The sequence below is a fragment of the Ambystoma mexicanum genome, chromosome 11 (assembly GCF_040938575.1).
Source record: "Ambystoma mexicanum isolate Mex_15411 chromosome 11, UKY_AmexF1_1, whole genome shotgun sequence".
Lineage (NCBI taxonomy): Eukaryota > Metazoa > Chordata > Amphibia > Caudata > Ambystomatidae > Ambystoma > Ambystoma mexicanum.
In genome coordinates, this window is record NC_090934.1 from 1,080,146,859 (window position 1) to 1,080,165,794 (window position 18,936).

Here is an 18,936-nt window from a genome sequence, read left to right on the forward strand (position 1 = left end):
ATTGCTGTTTGATATTGCATGTGTTCCATAGGCAATGGCCGCCGCGCCACGTGGGTCTGGTGATGTTTTGATGAAGCACGGGTTGTGAGGACAATGGCCGACGCGCCACGTGGGGTCTATTGATGCTTTGTTGATGTAGGCGGTCTGAGGGCATTAGTGGACGCGCCTGGTGTGCAGTTTTCATTCTCCATATGAGGCATCGGGGCCACCATGCGCCTTGCATGTTTCTTAAGTCTTGTGTTCTAATAACAAGGGCTGCCGCGCCACGCGTAGGCTAGGGTTGGCTACCAAGGCTTCGCAAATGCTTCCAACAAGCGTCGCATCATGTTTATGCAGGTGCCCAAAATACCATAGGCCGCTGTACCACGTGTTTAGCTAAAGTTTCTTAAGGAAGTGTGGCGTTTATTATTTATCAAGGGTTTATACATATCCTGGGGTTTCATATATAGGATGTGGTGTTGCCGATACAGCAAGGGTGTATGCATGTCCCCAAATTCCAAGTGATTGGAATAATTGGGTGCTCGCTGCGCCAGATTTGGCAGGGGCATGTGGTTCTTGATACGGGCAACATGTTTGAGAGGAATCGGGTGCTTGTTGCTAGTGGTCGATGGCACCACGCCAGGTTGGGGTAAGGCTTAGGGAAGCCCTGAAGGGCTGGGGATTGGGTCGAAGTTGGGGTTACGGTCACTATTCAAGGGGCGGCAGTGGGGGCGGGGGGTACTAACATGCCGTGACCAACTTCGAATGCCGAATACATACAATAGCATGACTTTAGTGACACACCCAATTTGTTTCTTTAATAAATCATCATGTCGGTTCACGCCAACGCAGGCAACTCAAAATCAATCAAGGAGTGGCCGGACGTAGCAAGGGACAAGATCACCAAGGAAATTGCATTAGGCAGGGTAGCGGGTCCTTACCAAGTGGCCCCATTGGCGAACCTCATCATTTCCCCGCTAGGGATTGTACCAAAAAAGGAAAAGGGTAAATTCGGCCTCATTCACAATTTATCACACCCAAAGGGGGGTCAGTCAACGACTGGTTGGACGAAGCAGATTGTTCAGTGTCATACGCCTCTTTTGACCAAGCGGTAAGCCTGGCACGTATAGCGGGTAGAGGTGCATTGTTAGCAAAGGTAGACATAGAGGCGGCTTTTAGATTACTGCCTGTGCACCCGGACAGTTTTTTCCTACTGGGTTTCCAATTTGAAGGGCAGGTGTTTGTGGACAAATGCATGCCAATGGGGTGCAGCATCTCGTGCACGTACTTTGAAGCATTTAGCTCGTTCCTCGGATGGGCACTAAATAAATTAGAGGGGAGGGGCGGCAAGACGCATTACTTAGATCACTTCCTGTTTGTGGGTAGGCGTGACACGAACATATGTGCCTCACTGCTGGACAACATCATTGCCTTAGCGGAGGATCTGGGGGTACCCTTGGCAGGCGACAAGACGCAAGGGCCATGCACCAAATTAACGAACTTGGGGATCGAAATAGACACGGAGGAGGGGGGCATGCCGTTTACCAAGGGACAAGATAGAGGAATTCATTGCAGACATCAATACGGCATTGTCTGGTGACCGAGCCACCGTAAAATCCATTCAATCCCTCGTTGGTAAATTCAACTTTGCCGTAAGGGTCATTCTAGCCGGCAGGGTGTTCGCTAGACGACTGGCTGCGGTGACTGGCGGCTCTGATACGGGCTGGCACAAGGTACGCATGGGGGCAGGAATGAAGGAGGATCTCAGGGTATGGCGCACATTTCTGACAAAATTCAATGGGGTGTGCTTATGGCAGTCACCATGGACAACGTGTGCCCAGCTACAGTTGTTCACCGATGCTGCAGGTCGGGTGGGATTTGGGACCATCTTGGGGAGGGAATGGTGCAGGGGCGACTGGCCAAAGGGATGGAGTAGAAAGGGCTTATGTAATAACATCACGGTGCTGGAATTATTCCCGGTGGTAGCCGCCCTGCACATTTGGACGCGCGAACTAACCAACAAACGTTTGGTGGTCTGGTCAGACAACATGGCCGTAGTACAGGCGGTAAACAGCAACTATGCGCGATGCCCCGCCACTCTGTCCTTGCTGTGCCACTTGGTTCGCAAATGCTTGTACATGAATACAGCAGTAAAAGCGCGTCATATCCCAGGGGTGGTTAATACAGCAGTGGATGCACTTTCTCGTTCACAGATGACACGATTCCGGAAAGCGCATCCGCAAGCACTGCCCATTATGATGCCGTTCAACAACCAACTGTGCCATCTTGTAAGCTGGGTCAAGGAATGCGACAGCTAGCCTCAAGGGCACTGGCTGTGAGTACCAGAGCCCGATACAGGGCCAATTTTACCACCTTCTTAGAACTCACCAAACACTTGGGGGCGGCAAGTGGGGAGGAGAGGGTGCACTGCTTTGTGCTTCAGGCCAAGGAGGGGGGAAAATCCAGGTCATGGATGGCGGCCCATCTCAGCGCAGTGGCATTTCACAGCCAATTAGCAGGTGGCCACGACCCAACCAAAGGTTTTCTGTTGAGGGCAGTCCTGAAAGGGTGGGACAGGGATAAGGGGCCACCACAACCAACTCGTGAGAGGAGACCCATCGATTTTGAATTACTGAGGAAGATCATGACTGCGACGCCCGGTGTCTGTTATTCACAGCACGAGAGCACGATGTTCAAGGCATGTTTTGCTCTGGCCTTTTTCGGAGCGCTACGGATTAGCGAGCTGGTGGTAAGGCCAAAGCGGACCACGAGCACACGGCACTGCTAAGGGGCGATGTGGCTATTAGGAACGAGACGCTATTCGTCACGATCAGGCTATCCAAAACAGATCAGGGGGCCAAGGGCTGCGCATTGGCTTTGGCGAGACTGGGGCAGGAGGCGTTCTGCCCAGTGCTGAACATGGAGGCATACCTAAGGGTTAGGAAGGGCGCAGCGGGGTACTTGTTCACACATGAGGACAGAGCCCCCCTCACACAGTTCCAGTTCTGAAGGGTCCTGGGTGCAACCCTGGGAAGATCCGGAGTAAACCCGGCTCTATATTCCACCCACTCATTCCGTATAGGTGCAGCAACAACTGCAAGTAGAGAGGGCCTGGGAGAGGACATGGTCAAAAAGATCAGGAGATGGAAATTGGACAAATACAAACTTTATGTACGCTAAACGGCACAGCGTGCCTCATGGGAGAGGGTTTGGGGGGGCTGGTTCGGCGCGGGCAGGGGGCACCACTTCACTGTAGGTAATTGATCTCAAATGTCTCCACAGATACCACCCGGTATGGATCGTGGGACATTCCTTCGAGTCCAGGGCAGCGGCAAGAGCACGAAAGGCACACAGGGATGGTAACCTGGGACTTCGCAATACGCAGATCCGGTGGATCGCCAAGGCAGGACTCCAAAGCAACCATCTATGGGCCTTGCTCGAACAAGCAATGCAACAACACTGTTTACCTGACATTTTGTTGGTGCACATTGGGGGCAACAACCTAGTGGCTAAAGGCAGAAAGGAATTAACGGAGCTGCTAAAATCTCTATTCACCAGGATTGGTAGGGTTTTCCAGGTTTCCAAGGTCATGTGGTCGGAAATAATTCCAAGGCTGGAGTGGAGGGGGGCGCTACGCCATGGGGCAACAGAGGAGGCCAGGAGAAAGACCAATTGCAGGATGGGGGGTTTCTTGAAAAACAGAGGCATGATATGGGTAAGACACCCACTGATCACTCTAAAGGTACCCGGTTATTTCGAGCCAGACAGAACGCACCTCTCGGAGGTGGGTACCGCGCTCATGTGCTTAGAATGGAGGGAGGCTCTAAGGAATGTGGGTTGCACATAGTAGCCCAGAGGAGGTCACTGGCCAACGGGAACAGGGGGGGGGGGCACACACCGAGGGTGAAGACTGGGGGTTGAACAGGAAAGAAGCACGGGAGAGGAGAGCATCCTGCGCAGACTGGGGGGGAACTCTCTGCAGCCAGCAGAGAGTCTTGGAGGAGTTACAGGGCGATCCCTTTAGCAAAGCACTGGCAGGCCCATAGGGGAATGCCCAGCCTACAGATTAGATCTTACGGCGCCCCAAGAGTCCTAGACTCAGGGGAGGCCCTGGGAAAAAGGGGATGGAGTTAGGGGATTTGGAAACCATTTCCAAACCCAAAAGTGCGGGGTGTGGGGGGGGATAAAAGAAATGAAACACAAACCTACAACAAAGGTCTTCAAGGGAAGTCGGTCGGAGGGGGAGCAAGAAGAGACTATGGGGGCTCAGATAACGTTAACAGACAAAACAGTAGGGGGAAGTCTTTATGGAAGGAGGGAGACACGAGGGCGAGGTGGGGGGCCTAAGACAGGGCAGGAATGCGACCCGAGGGAGCAGAAGGGGGGGGACTCAAGGTTTAGGAGGGAATGGGGGGGGCAGGCAATGATCAAGGCTGGGGAGTAAGTGACGGGGGGGACGGCAGACTGGGGATGGGGAAGCCGGCCTTTAGGGGGATGAGAGGGCCTGGGCTGTGCTGGGGGGGTGGCTCGAGGCATAGAATCCTGGGGACAGGAGAGGGGACGAGCAAGCCAGAGATAGGAATGGTCAGGGTTAGGGATAGGGATCACGGAGGAGGGCGGGGGTAGGGGGGCTCTGGGCTAGATCCGGTAGGGAGGCTTGGGGAGAGAGGGCGCAGGGGGAGCAGGGGGCCCGGCAAAGCTCTGGCCGGGGGACTGCAAGGCGAAAGGGGGACACCTGGGGCCGGATCAGTTGAGGCGAGAGGCTTGCAGCAGAAGCGGCACGGTAGGGGATGGGGGGCAGGTTAGTGTAGAATGGTGCGCTAGGATAGCTGGACATCGCAAAGGGATGACTGTATAGGCAGGGAGAAAGGTGTGAGTCAGCACCGGAGGGTGGTGTCGGCCCGTGTGTAATGTATGTGGGGTATGAGTTGCATTGGGACACTGACGGTGGTGTCTGTATAGGAACCTGCTATTAGCGAGGCACCAAGGGGCTGCCTGTTTTAGATAGAAGTGGACATTGGACACAGTGAGGTGTGTCGGGCGGGGCTACCCACCGGTCCTTAGAGCAAATGGGGGGACAAAGTATGAAGTATGAACCAAGGAAAACGAAACATTGTATGGCCAGGGGGTAGAGAGAAGTTGATAGCAAGGGCCGGGCTCCACCGGAGGCGTCCACCGGACGCTGACGGGAGGGGGGGGCGTACCTAGGTAACTTCACATGGAGTAGAAGAACCTGTGGTGTGGTGAATTACGGATCGCCTGTAAGATAACTGCAAGACTTTATGCAAATAAAGCTGCTGAGGCATTAACTCTTCCAAACTTTACAATTTGTCTGCCTTGTTATTCCAGGTTACAGATCACTGCTGCGGCAGGCCGGCACAGGAACATGGGGTGGGAGAGGAGATGGAATGACGGAGGGGGTGGAAAAGAAGTGCCAGCCTGCGCGGCCGGGTCTGGTGGAGCAAGGGAGGAGGGGGGTACATGGCGATGGGATGCCCCCGCTAAGAACTGACCCTGGTGCCTGCATCGCCCTGCAAGAGGACTGCCCCAGTGGGCCAATGCGCACGGTGCGGCCCGGAGTCTGAGAGACCGCAGTAACTGAAGCTGCCTCAGGCCAGACACTGGCACTGCAGTCTCACGCTGAGTCGGGCGGGGTGTGCGCTGTGGCCCGATGGCTTAGGAGTACCGCTCCGGATATATACCAGAGACCCCCCGCCCCACATTAACACCCGCAGTGTGTGTGGATAATAGAGCATTCGCCAACGGGTGGGGCGAGGCGGACTGCGGGAAGACTTGTCTACTGGCGAAACGAGTTGGACCGTGGGGAGAACTTGACTTGAAGATGCGCGGTATGCGCTCATAGGGAAATGTTTGCATACAAGCGAAACGAGGCGGACCGTGGGGAGAACTGATCCCGTCTGCTGTGTACAGGCGGACCAGATGGAGGCTGGCTGGCCCACGGAATGCAGATAAACGGCAAGGCAGACCGCAGAGGGAGCAGGCCTGCAGGGAAGCACCCAATGAGCGGACTTTGCCATGTCTTGTCACTGCCGAGCAGACACACTGGGAGCACGGCCCAGATGCTGGTAGACTCTGTGGAATAACACCGGTCAAGCAGTATAATGAAGGGCTAGTACTGCACCCAAGTATATTGTTACAACGGTGAGGGCGGATAACAACGTGGACCAGACAAAGTGGCATACTCGATTGCCCAACAAGGTGCAGGGGCCAGTTTTGTTGCGCACAGTTACGGGCCACTGCAGAGTTGATGGGCTAACTAAGCGAGGGGGGGCAACAACGCACACAGACACCCGGGCACAAATTCTACCTGGTCACGCAGGACAGGGTAAAGCGCAAGCACAGAAGGTCAGAGTGGGGCGGTGCAGTCGGCGCAAAGCAGATGAGGGTTTAAGTTCCGCACTGACATTGGTTGAGACGCCACAAGTAGCACCTAATGGAGATGCTACAGTAACCCAGAGGACAAGCGGTGGAATATATGATGTGTATATGTGCATTATAAATACCATATCATAAGTGTTTCAAGGCGCGACAAGGCAGGCAAGGGAGGGGGAACAGAGGGAAGACAAAGACAACAATCTTACTAAGTCGGGGTGACATTGAGATCGCGCAAGTGCAGGATGGGGGAAAGGAAAGTGCAGGGGGAAGGGGCAGTGCAATACATAGGATCAACAGTAAAATAAATAGAATAAATAAGAACAATAGGAAAACAATGCAGCCAGCTTGTGGCAAGTACAGGGGTAAATGCGGATATAAAATGTCAAGAGCTAGTAGGGGACTGTTGGGATACAGAAACAGCCCCCAAAAGCAGGTGTGTAACTGGCAGGGGAGGGGACCTGGGCCCGAGATCAGAGGGTAGCCAGGTGACCAGTGCAGTTCAGCAGGGGAGAGGAGGAGAGAAAGCAGAAGCAAAGAGGAAGATCTTGAGGTGCTTCCGGAACCGGAGATAGTTCCCAGAGTTTCAGGGAGGCTGTTCCAGAGTGAGGCCCCTGCCGAAGGTAGAGATCTACCACCAACTCGTTGTAAAGACAGGAGGGCGGTTATCTGTACTTCTGCCCCCTGTATGGCAGGGTAGAAGCACAGAGCACCCCAGCCAATATTTTGTTGGTAGCAATGGAAGAGCAATCAAGGCTTACACACTATGTTAGTGATAACACAGTTCTTTATATAAATAAGGTTCTAGTTATATACACACACAATAACACACTTTGTGCTCAGGCAAAACTATAATGATAAATATGTACAATATCTATGTGGTACCACAATTGACTCTTGACTTCTTTAAAATGCACCAACTGCTGACTGTTATTAGACTTCTATGTCATTTACAACTCTGTGAACCAACACTAGACATGGGAGGGAAACAAGTTGGGTTAAACAATTGGCAGAATACTTTGTCCCACTACTCAGACACAGTTCTGTGTGAGGATCCCCCCACCTGGGCAACCTGTAAATAAGATATATTGACAAGCCCAGTCCATATATTGTTTAGCAGAGTCTTATTTCCCTCTACAATTGTTCTACTACCCCAATGTGCCTGGTTTAGCACAGCTCGACGGGTCGTCGACGGATCCTTCTTGAGTGAACTCCCTTTAAGGCAGGAGCCACGGATTGTTGAGATCCCTCTAAGAAAAGGGTGAAGAATGTTGTTGAGGCTGCCGCTTCAGTCCTTGCGGTGCTCGTCAACGATCGGTCGTGGATGTCCTACAAGGGGGAGGCGTGCGTTGAACCTCGCGACGACGATAGTTCATTGCCACAAAGAGTCAATGAAGAACGTAGGATCAGCGAGGGCGTCAGCGCTTGGCATCAGCGATCGGGACTCGACCATGACTGGCTTCCAGATCTTCATCTGCGTCTTTACGGACTTTGGATGGCAGGAAACCCACCGGCAGATTCTCCTTGGTTCGTCAGCGACCTTGACTTTCTCCGACAGGACCAAGCGGTTGGCGGTGATGAGCAAGGCAGTCCTTGATTCAAAGTATTCTTAGGCAATGGAGAGTTGCGGCTCCGGTCGACTATGATGTTCGTCAACGGCGATGGACTTCTATGTCCGGGCGCTTCACTTCCTTGGCGGTCCCGGTCTCCGGTCGGCAGCCTTTTGAGGACTGACTTCCAGGGAGCCTTGGTGTAGGTTAGCTGGTGCACGATGTTCACTCGTAGCTCGGGAAGAGGTCTCCTAGCCAGGTCCTCTCTTGGATCCGTTCTTGGAGACACGACTCCTTCGACACAATCTGAAAGTTAAGCAGCAGCAAAGCCTTCTTCTAGCTGGGCTTCAAGGTAAGTATCCGGTTTTGATTTCAGCTTCTGAACAATTACTGTAAGTGAGAGGTCCCCAGATATACTGTTCTGTCTCTCATTCACGCTGCTTGGCCAAGCACAGCAGCCAATCATTCAGAAGGGCATTCATGCAGGAAGGCAGGCAATCAGGCTCACAGTGCATTTAGGCCATTCTTCTCCCTCCAGACACTCACAACAAGGAATGTGTATTGGGACAAGAACCCAGCCATTCAGCACTCCAGACTGCATTCATACCTGTTTCCGGGCAGGGCTGTCTCATTCTTTGTGTTGCACACTAGAAACCAGACACCCGTAACATGAAATGTATATTGTCACACACTCCATTCACCCAGGTCCCACCCCAAGGGTGTACCCACAACATACAGTCAATGGGAAGGCTCCAGTCAGTCTGGCCTGAACTTTCCCACAATACCATGTATGGAACTTCCACCCAACAGCCAGGGCTTCCCAGGGCTTTGGTAAAACAAGGTAACAGGTAATAGAAAGCAGGGCCTGGGTATCCCAAAATGGAGGATACTCAGAGCACTTGTCAAAATTCAGCATGGAAATTCCTCCAGCCCATACCCTGCTCTCTGGGCCACACACAGGTGCCCACAAACATACACTAGGGGTACAGTGTTGTACTCCCACTCATGGGTGCCATAAGGTTATGCCAACGGTCTGTTCACCATGACCAAAAAGAGGAAGAGCTGCACTACCAGGAGTCCCACATGGACTCCTGTGCAGAAACCACCAGAGAACACACATGAAAAAGGAGTACAGGACAAGGACAGGGAGGCCCTGCCCCTCCAATGCATTTCCAGCATCACACTCATTGCTTGGAGAAGCAACTGACCCTGAGGGTATTGGAGGCGGATGAGCAAAGAGTTTGAGAAGGAAGATATTTAGGAAGAGAGAGGTGAAGGTATTGAGGCCCCAGAAGGCCCTGTGGACAATGCAGAGGGTTTTGAACTTAATCCTTGCAGCCACTGGGAGCCAGTGCAGAGATTTCAGTCCTGGAGGGATACGATCCCTGGTCTTGAGGCCAAGGACAAATCTCGCAGTCCTGTTCTGGATGAGGTGCGGAGAGTAGAAGCAGGCAGATTTAGAAAGAGGCTGTTGCAGTAGTCCAGCCTACAGAGAACCAGAGCTCTGTAGACAGTGAGCTTCTGGGGGAAGGAGAGGAGAGGAGAGGAGAGGAAAGGAAGAATACCTCTGAGGAGGTGCAGCTTATAGTGTGACTTCTTAGAAACGTCAGAGATGTGAGGAGAGAAGGACAGTGTGGAGTCGACGATGACCCCAAGGTTTTTAGCCACACTGGTGGGAGCAGGAAGAGCGCCACCTCCTCTCCTACTCTCATCTCTGACTGAGTGCCCCAACTTTTAGTGCTATGCGGACAACAGATAGGGGCAATGCAGTGGGCAAGAAGTGCCAGGTATTGGTTGAAGAGCCAGGGAGAGAGGTTAGACCCCTGGGGGACACCACAGGTAGAGATAGAGATAGAGATAGAGGAGAGGAAGGACCCACGTTAGACTTGGGAGGGTCAATCTGAGAGGAAAGAGGTCAGCCAAGCCAGGGCCTGATCAGTGACACTCAGGTTATAACGGAGACGGTTGAGCAGGATGGCATGTTTGACTGTGTCAAAGGCAGAAGAGAGATGAAGTAAGATGAGGACACGGGGGTGTTGGAGTCAAGGTTGGAGAGCAAGGTCTTCATGGATGTTCAAGACAGCAGTTCCTGTGCTTCTGGCAGCTCTGAAGCCAGACTGATGGTCATGGAGACAATCTCCACACTGAATTGGTTGGTTAAGCTGGGAGATGACCAGCTTTTCCAGGAGTTTGCCCAGGAAAGGGGTGATGGAGATTGGGCGGTAGTTAGCAGGGCAGGAGGGGTTGGCTGAGGGTTCCTTAAGAAAGGGTGCACAAGGGGGTGCTTCAGGGGGGATGGGAAGACTCAAGTGGCGAAGGAGTGGTTACAGAAGTCAGCCAAAGCAGGAGCCAGGGGGTCAATGTGGTCCTTGATGGTTTTAGAGGAACAGGGGAGAACCTGCTTCAGTGAGACTTTCATAGATCAGACCTGTCTAGAAACCTTGTCTGGGGAGAACACAGGAAAAGCAGAGGAGGGAGGAGAGGTGGCCACAGAAGGGCCAGGCGAGGAGATGTGAGTAGAGGAAGGAGGAGGAGAGGAAGAAGGAGAGGACAGGACGTCCTGAGTTTTAGAGATGAAATGAGAGCCAGGGCCATGCAGAGGGCCTGGGAGGGGACAGGCGAGGTAAAGAATGCAGCAGCATTGGCCAGCTCCTTGCAGATTTTAAAGAGTTTGGCCGAGTTGTTGGATGCTGCAGGGACACAGGCTTGGATGAGGGCTCTCTTCTTGGTGCGGCACATCTGCCTGTAATCACATACCGGAGAGCAGTGGAAGCCACACGCCTGGGCAGCACGATCACTAGCATGCGTGCTGCAAATCGGGACAACAAACCATGGCGTCTAAACCCCAAAAGGGTAAAGGGAAGCAACTCACACTGGAAGCATGCAACAAAACTGCACCCAGCAGAAAGTCCTGCCCAAGGGACCTCAAAGTCTCAAAGGGAGCAGCTGGTGGCAGGCGTAGATCAGCAGATCCTAGCGGCCATCGCTTCTCTGAAGAAGCACAGATGTGAACTTGCTTAGACAGGACGTAAGGTCAATCGCGGAACCCACAGGAACACTCAAAGACCGAGGAGGAAAATGCCAGTGGTTTTAAGGATACCTCGAATGAGGTCGGGGTACTGCAGCAACAGGTGCGCAATCTGGAGGACAGAGTTGAAGATGCAGAGGGCAGACCTAGATGCAATAATGTAAGAATTATTGGACTCCCGGAAGGAGAAGGTGCAAACCCGACGGAATACATAGAGACCCTGTTACAGCAAGAAATCGGTCCGGGAGCCCTCACCGAAGGCTTCACGGTAGAAAGGGGACATAGATCACTGATGAGGAAACCACTGCCATGGGCTCGCCTAGACCAATAATAGCCCGGATATTGAACTACCGTGATAGAGAAAAGATCCTGGAATACTTGCTCATTGGATAGTTCCTACTTTGCGGGTCAGCCACAATAAATAACTGCATATCCAGATTACACCCCACAAGTGCAAAAGCGGCAGATGAGCTATATATCGGTAAAAAAAGACTACGAGTGGCCAACTAGAAGTACATGTTGTTATATCCGACTTGACTGCATGACCTTTGTGAATCACTTTCAATCTTCTTTGGCAATCCGGAGGACGCGAGTGGATGGATGGACACGCACAATTTGCCAACTGGGGCGGAGGATGGACCGAGTAAAGCCGAATAGATGTACTTTGGAGACCGGGCCCTCTACAGAACTACAGAAGTCGATTAATACATGACATGTGACAGTAAGACCCGCCAGATGGAAGCCTCGGGAAAACGAGTGTAGCTGAAATGCAGGAGCAACAACGTGGTGCTTATTTAAGATTGCACCACACAAGAGCGTCCTACACCTCAGATTGGATTTGTTTGTTCGGATACAGACAGTTTCGTATCCACCTGCTGCGCCAAGGCACCAGGATAGGATCCTGGTGTGTGAACGAGAAGTGGGGATTCCTGAGGACAAGGAACTGAGCTGGGCAATTGGTAGGAAGGGGGAGGGTGTGGAGTTGGGGTAGTTAGTTGGGAGGTAGTACTACTTGCATCAACGGTACAATGTTCAAATACGACATATACAGTGTAGATTCATAAGATGTTATGGGTGATGGGGAAACTTAGAATAGTATTCTGGAATGTCAGGTGTCTGAACAGTTATATCAAGCGTAACAGAATCATGACTTATTTAAGACGTCAGAAAATTGATATTGCGCTCCTGCAAGAAACCCACCTTACAAATGAGAAACAAAAAGTACTTGCTAAAAAAAGGTGTGGTATGTCGCTGGGCTCGCCATCCTCGGCTTAGGCTAGGGGGGTGGTGATATGGGTGGCACCGTCAGTACCTTTGAGGCTACTGGAGAACTTTCGCGATAAAGAGGGCAGGATGTTGGTTTTACGGGGTCGGGTTGAACACAGAATTTTGTATTTTCAATACGTATGCACCAAACCAAGATACGGCGGCTTACTTCCGTAAGTTATACCCATTAATAAGTCCACATATTGATGGTACATTGATGTGGGGTGGAGACCTTAATTGTACGCTCAACCATATACTGTATAGATCAAATGACAAATGTATGCACCCTGTCCCCTCGGCCAAAGTCCTATCCACATTGTTGCAAGCATTTAAACATGCAGATGTATGGCAGACTGTACACTCGTAAGCTCGGGGTTACTCACACTACGACACACCCCAGGACTTGCATACTAGGCTGGATTCCATTTTTATGGCAGAGGCCTATCTGAGTGATTTCAAAGAGGCAGAATACAAAACACGAGTGCTGTCAGATCATGCCCTGTTGTTGATTACATGGCTAGACCACCCCCGCTCCCCCAACCCCACTGAGAGCACGCATCCTGACATGGAGACTTAGAAGCAAGGCTCTATGGGACGAAGCATTTTGCGAACATTTAAGGCAAGGGGTGCAGAAGTATTTTACGCATAACACTGGAAGGGTAGAATCAGAGGACACGTTATGGAAGGCCTTCAAGGTGGTGATCGGGGACGGCGATTGCAAAGGCAAAAAGGGTCCAGGCTGCAATAGAGAATGACTTACGTAAGGCAGAGAAAAAATTATTAGAAGTCATGAAGAGTTAGTGAGATTTGTCTAGAGAGGGTGCTCGCGAAACAGCTGCCCTCCGGCAAGAGTGCTTAGTACACTGGGACAGGTTAGGTAACCTGAGTTATAGGAAGTATGTGGAAAGGCAACACGCTGAAAGGGACAAACCAGGATGCTTGCTAGCCTGGTTATACAAAAACTAAACAGAGCAGAATGTGATTTGTGCAGTCTCAGCTAAGAATGGGGAGATCTGTGAGACGCAACAAGACATAAATAAATGTTTTTACGATTCCTATAAGACACTATACGAAGAGACATCGGATACTCATGAGTCCGAAGAAGCCCTAGCGCTGATTGCCTCTTATGCATCTATTTCTGACTGTGGTTATGGGAGCTTCTAGCTTGTGAGATCTTCCAAAGAGGAGTTGGAATACATCATAAAAGGGTTGCCATAAGGGAAAGCTACAAGGGCGGATTGTTTGCCAAGTGAGTTCTACAAAGAATTCATAGAGGAGATCATGCCCTCACTGTTAGCAGTGCTGAATGAAGCACTAGATAAGGGCATTTTGCTGCTGTCATTAAGGGAGTCCATTATAGTTCCTCTATTGAAACCTAATAAACCGAAGATTGAGGGTGGATCTTACAGACCCCTTTCGCTTCTCAATCAAGACGGGAAAGTTCTGACGGCTAACAGGTTGAAACCAGTAATTCACAAAATTGTACATCCAGATCAATCAGGTTATGTTTCAAATAGGAATATCACATGTAATTTAAGATTACCCAAAACAGTGCCCAGCTTCTGGCAGTGACCTCGCTAGATGCAGTCACGGCATGTGACTCAGTCAGGTGGCCTTGGCTACTAGCAGTATTGAAAGGGTTTGGTATAGGCCCCACATATATCAAATGGGTAAAGTTACTATACAGCAACCCAATGGCGATTGTCAAGACAGGCGCCACTATATCAGAGCAATGGAGGTTAAGCAAAGGCACGAGACAGGGCTGCCCCTGGTACCCTATGTTATTTATATTGGCCTTGGAGCCGCTTGCGTTATATAAGAAAAGAATATCAGGATGCCAGGATCAGAATACTGGTTGACACGCACTTGATCTCCCTGTATGCGGATGATATGCTTCTTTACATACAACAACCTGAGACCAATCTTGAATACATATTAGACCTGTTTGCGCATGTATTGTAATGCCAGAAAGGTCTGCCTAACGCTCAGAAGTCAAGCTTGTTCCCCTTAGCAGGCTATAAAGGGAAGTCTGAGGGCGGGTTACCAAAGTTACTGATTAACCTTATTAGTGCCAAGTACGAGGTATCTCGTCCTTGGGATACCCTCCCTGTTGCCAAGGACGAGATACACAGCAGGGATGGCACAAAACTGTAATCCAACCCCCAGGTCCCCCTTCACTGCCCGGGGGTTGAATTACCTTCAATTTCACGTCGGCGTGCGTAACGCACACCGACATGAAATTGACAGTAAATTCACTGCGGCAGCCATTTTAGGCTGCTGAGGTGAAGAGAGAAGGTAAGAGCCCTTCTCCCTCTGCCTCGATCTCCGGCTGTATTTCAAACCGGAGATCGAGGCAGGCATTGTTGGAAAGGGGAGATTCTCCCCTTTCCAGCGATACCTTGTGTGACAGCATTGCTGGTCACGGATCGGGCACAGAGCTCGATCCGTAGCCAGCCTGCCCACTGGACCACCAGGGATCTGTTTTGGGAGCGGGGGGAAGGGAGTTGCTTACTAGGTAAGCGCCACCTCTCCCTCAATCCCCCAAAGCATGGCGCCAGAGCGTTGGAGACCCAGGAGGGCAGTGATCATCTGCCCCCAGGGGTGATGATAAAAAAAAAATAATAATTGAAGGAAGGTGGGAGGGGTTTGGGGCCCTGGGGCCCACTAGCCACCAGGGATTCTGGAAAAAGTGGTGTTGTTGGAAAGGGGAGATTCTCCCCTTTCCAACAACACCATTCATGATGCACTGCTGGTCACGGATCAGCGCAGAGCGCTCGATCCATGATCAGCAATCCCACTGGATCACCAGAGATAAGTTTGTGACGTGGGGGGGGGCTGCTTACAGTAAGCAGCCCTCTCCTCCCCAGCCCCCAATGCATGGGGGCACATATCTGATAAACCCTGGGGGCAGATGGCTAATCACTGCCCCCAGGGAAATGGGGCAAAATAAAAGAAAAACAAATCGGTGGGGGCAGGGGGCTGAGATTTTTTTTTTTGTTGTTGAAAATTTGGTTTTATTGGAATTTTACAATTATGACATAACTCAAGAAATAATCCAAACATTGATATATATCAAAGTGAGGTCACAACTTTCCCAGGGAACCATATCGCTCCAGACTATTCAACACCTCTGGGACTGATTGGGAAGGTTTGGAGAGGTACAGGAGGACATTGTCGGCGAACAAGGTTATTTTGTAGTCAGTCAGGCGTATATGAGGGGAGACAATGGGCATCCCTGTCGTGTGCCTCTCTCTAAGGGAAAGGACTCTGATTCTCCTCCATTAACCACCACTCTAGCGGAAGGGTGGGAGTAGAGGGCCGTCATCCATCCCCGCCACCTGGGTCCCATCCCCAAGGACGACAGAACCCCCTCCATGAAGGCCCAGCTCACCCTGTCAAACGCCTTCTCTGCGTCTAGCGACAGGAGAAGGGCACCGTCAGATTTCATTCCATTTGAGCTCAGTATGTGCAGGGTTTTGCGCATGCTGTCTGCTCCCTGTCTATTCACTACAAAACCTACCTGATCGGGATGGATCAGTCAGGGGAGACACTTTTCTAGACGTGTCGCCAAGATCCTGGTGAAGATCTTGGCATCTGTGTTCAGGAGCGAGATGGGCCTATATGAGCCACACTCCACTTGGTCTCTGCCCGGCTTAGGAATTACTGTGATTATGGCCTGCAGGAACGTCGGTGGAATGGTTTCTAAGGTTTTGATTTGGTTAAATAATTTAGTTAGTGGTTGGGTTAATTCAGATTGGAATTGTTTATAGAAATCTGCTGTGTACCCATCTTCCCCCGGGGTCTTGCCTATTTTAAGCTTTTTGATGGCCTCTTCCCCCTCTTCCTCTGTTATCTCCTTGTCCAGTGTCTCCCTCTCTAGGTCTGTGAGCTTGGGCAAGGGATAGTCCTCGAGATATTTTCGAATTTCATCCAATGATTCACCCTCTTGTTTAGTGTAGAGGGCCTTATAGAAGGCCGCAAATGATTCGGCTATGTGTTCAGTTTTTATCTGGGCGTTGCCCGCCCCGTCCTTGACCTTCTCTATGTGTCTGCCCGCCCTGTTTCCCCTCAGCCTATGTTCCAGAAGAGTCCCAACCCTGTCGCCCCTCTCATAGTATCTCTGCTTCGTGTATCTCATTTTTTTTAACTACCTCTCCAATCAGGATTGTATGCAGGGCTTGTCTCTTCTCTCTCATTTCACTCAGGAGGTTTTCGCGGTCTATGTTTCCCTTGGTGAGCTGTGCCCTCATGGCCCGCAGGTCTTCCTGGATTTTGGATTCTATCAGGGCCCTCTCTCGCTTCTTGCTCGAGCCCTCTGCGATGAGGAGACCCCTGAAGGTGGCCTTCGCTGCCTCCCAGACTGTAACCATTGGGACTTCCCCTGTGTCGTTTGATAAGAAGAAGGCTTCTATTTCGTTCCTTAGGAATTCCCTGAACACAGCGCCACCTATGCGATTTCATGGTGGCTTGCAACCGCCATTCCATAACGAGAATTTCATGATCTGACCAGGTCACAGATTCAACCGTAGAGTTTCCAACCTCTCCCCCTCCTTCCTCCGACACCAACAGCAGGTCGGTTCTAGTATACGTTTGGTGGGGAGGGGAGAAGAACGTGTAACCCCCTGAGGTTTGCCAGCATTTACGCCATACATCAACCCAGTAGTACTCTTGTAGGAGGTCCCTCAAGGCAAGATTATCTTTTGTAGGGGCTTTTGGTCCTGTCCCTTTGGCCGACCACCAGTCAAGATGGAGGTCTGTAATGAGATTGAAGTCCCCGCCCAGGATTGTGGCTCCCTCAGCCCATCCGTCCATGACCCCAAGAACCTTGTGGATAAACTTGACTTGGCCGGCGTTGGGTGCGTACAGGGTGGCTAGTGTGACTCGTGTGCCCTAGGCTGACCCCTTGATCGCAAGAAATCTGCCTCCAAAGCCCCTTTTCGTCTCCACATCGGTGAGATGCAGCGATTTACCCAAGAGGATACCCACTCCCTCCTTCTTTGAGGATTTGTGCGAGGCCCAGAAGTTTCTGCCTATCTCCTTTCCTTTAATCGTCGACTCTGCCCCCCTTCTATAATGGGTTTCTTGTAGGAAGAGGGCTAGTAATTTCTGTTTGCGGAATAGGTTACTTGTGAGAGACCGCTTGTTTTGCGAGTTGAGATCCTTAACGTTGAGCGTACTGATCCGACCTTCAACCATGGTCGTCGCTATCCTTGCCCTGTGAAGCCTCAGTGAGTGACCCAGTTATCATCCGTGGACTTGAACCCCAGAACCATGGCATGGCATTTCCTATTTCTTTCCCCTCCCCCCTCCCCGGTTCCCCGTTTCCCTTACCCATTTTGTTAGGCGTCCGTCTCCATCGCCCGACATACATCGGGTTTAGTCAATGAACCACCGGGGCCGCTGCCCGGGCCCCGAGAGAGAAATGGTGTGGATCGTACCCTCCAGGTTATACATATAGGAACATTTCACAGGTTTAGTCGGAGTCCAATCCCTCTACAAGACCTCCCCCGACCCAGCCCTCTCTATTCCCGCTGCGTGTCTTGTGTCTCATAGGGGCCGGGCCCAACTGTGAACTAGCTTCCAGTGTGAATCGGGGGTTTTTTCGAAGGTCTCGGGGGCTGCACCTGGCCACCTTCCAACAACAGAGAACAACACCACTCCGTGTTTCAGACAGGTGGGACCCGAAAGCTTCAAACATCAATTTCGGCATAAGCCTCGCCAACCGTGGCAACATCCCAATACAACATACAGTGCCCCCCAACATGGAGGAGCCCATGAGGGCCCCGCGGGCAAATGCAATACAATACAATAACATCACATTTCTTAACTTTCTCCCCTTCCCTCTTAATCACTCGGATCCATCGCGCCGGCCTTGGCATCAAGAAAAGTGGAACAAATATTTCTCCTCAATTCGCCAGCGGCCACGGGGGGCGAGTGAGTGAATGAACCACAACAGATCGGCATTGCATTCCTTTTCTTTCCTCTTCTATCCTGTAATCATGCGGGTCCTTCGCGACCCGCCGAGGGATGCCTGGTTTTTTGGAATTTCCGGGTGCCCTTCACTTTGCGTTTCCCCTGGCTGAGGTCAGGGCCCCGTGGGGCACGACTCAGGCCTCTGTCAGATCCGCCATTCTCCCCCGACGGCCCCGGGGGGGCCCCGACCAGTTTGTTGATGCCTCTTTGGATGTGTTCTTCTGTAACAAGCTGAAAGTTCTCCCCTTGCCATTCAAAGGATAGGTAGAATGGGTGTCCCCAGCGGTACCGGACCCCCTTCTCCTGCAGCCACCTAGTGATTGGACCTCATTTTTTCCTCATTTGTAGCGTGAGGGCGGATAGGTCCTGGTAGATTGCCACCCTGGAATTATCGTATTGTATATCTCTTAGGATTCTAGCTCTTTCAAGTATTTTTGCTTTGTCTCTGTAGTAGTGGAACTTCGCAAGCACGGAGCGTGGGCCCCTACCGCCTCCGCCAGCTCGATGAACCCTATCAATCAGGATGGTTTCTCCAGAGTCAGTTCCCAAGACAATCATAATGATCTCCTGCACTTTGCCCTCCAGGCCGGTCTGGGTCTCCCCCTCCACCTCCGTCAGGCTGAATAATCGCAGGTTACATCTCTGTTCTCGATTTTCCATGTCGTCAACTTTGAGGCGGAGGTCCCCCTCGCGCCGCTGCATCTCTTTAAACCTTGCCTCCATCTGAGCCTCCAAGAAGTCGGTGGA

The 18,936-nt window shown here is 51.5% G+C and overlaps 1 protein-coding gene across 1 annotated transcript in view; it reads right to left on the minus strand.

Moving 5' to 3' along the window:
- Positions 1 to 18,936, minus strand: part of NRG4 (neuregulin 4) — a 447,381-nt gene that overhangs the window by 89,252 nt on the left and 339,193 nt on the right. The gene's annotated exons all lie outside the window — the stretch shown is intronic.